This window comes from Triticum urartu, chromosome 5A (assembly GCF_056163025.1).
Source record: "Triticum urartu cultivar PI428250 chromosome 5A, HENAU_Tu73, whole genome shotgun sequence".
Classification (NCBI taxonomy): Eukaryota; Viridiplantae; Streptophyta; class Magnoliopsida; order Poales; family Poaceae; genus Triticum; species Triticum urartu.
This window is the reverse complement of record NC_141877.1, coordinates 311,894,747-311,899,634: the sequence shown is the minus strand read 5'-3', so window position 1 is coordinate 311,899,634 and position 4,888 is coordinate 311,894,747. Positions and strand designations below refer to the sequence as shown.

At 66.5% G+C, this 4,888-nt stretch overlaps 1 pseudogene; it reads right to left on the bottom strand.

The window, feature by feature from the left end:
• Positions 1 to 261: 261 nt before the first annotated feature.
• LOC147971192 (uncharacterized) lies at positions 262 to 3,842 on the bottom strand (annotated as a pseudogene).
• Between the last annotated feature and the right edge of the window lie 1,046 nt (positions 3,843 to 4,888).

Below are 4,888 nucleotides of genomic sequence, written 5' to 3'. Positions count from 1 at the left end.
GAACAGGGCCGTGAGGGCTGCGTTTTCCTCATCAGAAACCAGCTGGGCACCGGTCCAGCAATCAGTCGCCAGGGAGAGGCCGCTCCTAGGAGCGGCAGAGAACATGGACCTATAGAAACCGTCAACATGGCTACGAATGTCGCGGGGATCCTGCAATAGGGAGGCACCATCCCAGAGGAGGGGGGTGGTGTTGCGTCTACGTCGGCCGTTCACGATGGCCTGGAAGTAGGCCGTGTTCGCGTCGCCCTTCAAGACCCATTTCTAGGCCCCGCGGAGGCGCCAATACGCCTCCTCATCAGTGTAGATGACGGAAAGCTGGTCTTCTAAATCGTAGCGAGAGAGCCACTCGTCCGGGGAGAGGCCGATTGAGTCAGCCCGCAAGTCCAAGGCTTGGATGCCGGCCAACAAGGCCTTCTTACGCTCGCGGAGGTCACGCCCCAAGTTAGCACCCCAACCCTTCATGAACTGCCGGCCACGCTTGGCGCAGAAATGCCAAGAGTCAATAGCCGAGGGATGGCGGGGGTGGGGGTGGCCACGGGCCTCCACCCAGCGGGCGCCAGCAGCCTCCACAAAACCGGTTTGGGATAGCCAGAATGTCTCAAAGCGGAATCTAGGAGGAATCAGCGGCCGCTCGTCGGCGGAGGAGAGGAGGGGGACGTGGTCGGATCCAATCCTGGTGATGGCACGAATGGAGGCTAGAGGGCAATGGAGGTCCAAATCCAGGGAAACTAGGACCCTGTCCAGAACGGACTGGGTTGGGGAGGCCTGGCGATTGGTCCAGGTAAACCTGGCACCAATCCTATCAATCTCGAGGAGGCCAAGGTCAGCAATGCAATCATTAAACATTTGCATCCATGCAAAGTTAATGTTCGCGTTGCTCTTGTCCTCCACGAAGCGGAGGAGGTTGAAATCGCCTCCAACGACCACCGGGAGAGAGGCCGCCGAAATCTTCCGGTGGATCTCCTCGAGGAAGGACGTAGACCTACTATGGTCGGCCGGGCCGTAGACAATGATGACCTCCCACTTGAAGTTGAGAGACCGTTCGAAGAGTTCCATGCTCACAAAGAATTGCCCCCGATCCATGCTCCCCACCTCGAAGGTGGCATCCTTGACACCTAATAGGATGCCACCTGAGTGGACTATGCTCCCACTAGAAGGGAGCCAATGCCAAGCAAAGAGGTGAGAGCTCATACGGTCAAGCTCCAGGAGAGAAAATTCTATACGCACGGTTTCTTGGATGGCGACAATGTCAATGTGTTCATCATGCATGTATTCCACGAGTTAGCGGCATCGGCCATCATGGACGAAACCGCGGATGTTTCAGAAAAGGGCCCGCACTAAGGCACCATTGGGGGCTGCTTGACCCCAGGACACGGGATGCGCTTTGGGCGCGGAGGGCGGCGGTGCGGGACCGCGTACGACCACGAAGCTCAGTCTCGGCGAGGGGGAGGAGGCCGCTGGGCCGTCTAGGTGGTGCTGGGGAGGCGACTACCACAGAAGGGGAGGGGTTAGCAGGTGAGAGCAGAGCCGCGTGGGCCTCCGCTAGCCTACCGTCGAGGATCTCACGGGCCTTGATGGCCTCGATTTGGACTAAGGGGTTAGCAGCCTCCCCCTGAAGATTATCGCGGAATCAGTCGCCACCTTTGCGAGGTGACCAAGAGGCACCGACTCGGGAGCAGAAAATGAGCAAGTAGCAGTAGAAGGGGGACAGAGGGGGTACCTGGCTCCAGGTTCCGAGCTGCAGCCCGGAGCTCCGCCCGGGCGGGAATGGGCAGAGCCGGACTGCCGTCGGGATGTGCAGCATCGAGCCGGGCGATCCGGCGGGAAGCCGTCACCGGGGAGGAGGCAGACCAGCCACGGCGGGAGTAGGCCGCGATCCGCGGAGGGGGAGGCTGAGCGGCCACCGGGCTGGTCACCCGCATCTGCCGCTCCGCCTCAGGGGCCGTAGCGGGGGTAGGCCGGAGCACCAGCCCGGTGCAGTCGAGGAGCGAGGAAGGGGGCGGCGGAACAGTCGGGGACGAGGGGTAGAGCGCCAGGTCGGAGACGGAGCCAGGGGGATGGCGGCGGGGGCGAGCACGAGGCTGAGGCCCGGGGCGAGCGGCACTGGCGAGGCGGGTCGGTCGACGGGAGTCGCCAGCGGAGCCAACCCGACCGGGGCGGAGGGACCCAGAGGAACGATGGGGAGGCCACGGTGCCATCCACCCTGGTCGGGGACGGGACGACCTCAGAGGGGGCCAAGGGGCCCAAGGGAGACGGCGGCGACCCCTCCAAAGCCGGCATGGAGCAGCCGACGACTGCTGGGGAGCGAGGAGAGGACGCCGGGAGGACCATCAGGCTGACGCTCGACGCGTCACTCCCATCCATGGTCTCGCTGCCCGGCACAGGGGAGGCATCCCGAGGAAACGGAGAGCCAGGAGGGGGGTCGAGCAAAGCCTGACGGCTCTGTGGTCCAACAGCGGGGGGAGGAGGCGACGGTGACAGAGAGCGGGAGCGCGAGTCGTCGGAGCCCGCATCATCATCAGATCGCTGGGAGCGGTGAGAGCGTGGGTGGTGGCGGCCATGGTAGTCGCCGTCGACCCCAGGGTTGCTACCGAGGGGGCCATCATCGGAGAAGGGAGGACGCCCAATGTGGTTGGGAGGCTCAGGGGCGATCCGGAGGTCAAAGCCCTGGTCGTTGAAGAACACCCGGATGGTGGCCCGAAGCTTAGAGGAGTCCAGACATTTGACCTTGACGCGGACCTCCTCCTCTTTGCGGAGGGAGAGCTCGTCCACCACCACCACCTTGCCCAGGATCCGGGACATCTGGCGAATGACCACCTCAGACCGAGCAATGTCTGGGAGGCCTCCCACCAAGATCCAGGCCGTGTCCAGGACGGCCACTGCCTTCGGGTCCAGGATCGGCTCAGTGATGTCGACGATGAGCTGGTGGAGGGCGAGGGTGATCTGGCCGCTGCGGGTGGCGTAGCCGTAGCTGATGGCGTCGGGGAAGATCACAGTGAAGATGTTGTCGGCGGTGGGAGTGACCACCCAGTCCCACTGACGCCGGTACAGGTGGTTGAGCTCCTCGATCATCTCCGGGGAGGCCACTCCATCCACCACCGTGACGACCGCCTGGAGCGACGGGGTGGGGGAGGGATGTCCAGCACCTCGAGGTGGAAGAAGCCCAACCCCTCGATACCATGACCGTACATCATGAGCTCGGCCGGTACGGGGTGATCCGGGCACAGAAGGGCGGGGTGGCCCGGGTCCTTGCAGATATAGCAGCATTGAGGGTTGACGCAGGAGACTTGGGAGTGACCCGCCACCCCGCAATTGTAGCACGGGGGGCGAGGGAGACCGGACACCGGACCCGAAGCGGACGAGGAGCCCGGGCCTAGCGGAGCGGGAGTGGGCAAGATGCGGCGACCCTGCCCACGACGCTTCTTCTTCTTTGCTTGACCTTGGCGGCCGCGGGCGGGAGCGCCACCCGCACCCGACCCAGCCGCGGAGGAGGCATGCGGGGGAACATATTTCCGGGCCGCCGCGGGAGGCTGCTGGGCTTGTGGGCGGGGGGGGGGGAGCGGAGGGCGAGGATGGCCCGAAGGCGAGGGGGAGCGGCCACGGCGCGGGGAGGGCGAACGACGTCGCCCGCGCCAATCGGCCCCGGCGCCCGGAGGAGAGCGGGAGCGGCCGTGCCGGTCCGAGCGGCCAGGGGAACGACGGTCATCACAGTGGCCATCCCGAAGAGCACAGAGCTCCCGCCGGAGCTCCTCCTACTGGCGGACAGCGTCCGGGGACGGGCGGGGCCGGTCCTCATAACGACGTTTCCGGCGAGCCTCCCCATCGTCCCATTCCCGGGTCATGGCCGGACGGGTTGGGGGGGAGGAGGGGAGGTCGGGGCGCAAGAGGACAACGCGGGCGGCGGGGATGGAGCGTCGGAGGGAGCGTGCGGGGAGGCGAGAGGGAAACAGATGTGGCGGCGGAGAGGGGAGCCGATGCAAGCGGAAACTCGTAAGGGGGCCAAATTCCAGAGGCCGCCACAACGGGCCTAGGGCACCGCAACAGCCCAACATGGCCAGGCCGGCCCAAGCTGCAGGCGGGAGGCCTAGCCAGGGCAACGGGCCGCTGGGCCGGGCACGGGCCCAGCAGGCCACGCCCACGCGCGACAGGGCCCAGGGGGGGCGGGGTGGTTGCCGACAGGGTTTCCCCTCCATAGGCGACCACCGCCGCCGCCGCCAGTGCGAGGATGTGGGGGGAGGCCAGCCAGGTCCGGCTGGGGGGCTGAGACGAACGGAGAGCGAGCATTGACGAACCAAAGTTGGCGATGAAGGGGCGAAAGGGGGAGGAGCGCACGAGCGGGCCGGCAAGAATCTCCGCACGGCGAGCTGACCGCGGGTGCGACGCTGGCGAGAGGGGAGATCCCGCCACCGACCGGAGCCAAGACTCACTGGCCAGGCCCATCTCCGAGCGGCCAGCCACGCCCCAGGCACACAGCCTACGTCGTCGAGCACCGCGGCCCCGCAAGACAGCGTCTTGCGGCCCAGGCGCCGGGGCAGAGCGCAGCGGCTGCCGCGAGCTAACAGCCGAGCCTCGCACAGGGGAGGCTAAGCTACCAGCCACGCAGGGTGGCACGACTCGCCGAGGGGCTGGGGAGGGGCGTGCCGAACGAGCATCAGAGGGGCAAGCGAGGGGGGAATCGGAGTCGTCTTCGGCGAGGTCGGCCCACCGAATCCTCGGCGGGGCGGCCAGGAGCACAGCGACCGAGGGGGAGGGAAGCGTCTCCGGCGACGGCGGAGGGGGCGGGCACGGCACAGGGACGGCGGGGCTATGCGCTCCGGCCACCGCGGGCGGAGCCACGGCGGGAGGCGAGTCGCCAGGGCAGTCGCCAGAGCGCACCATCCCTCAGCTC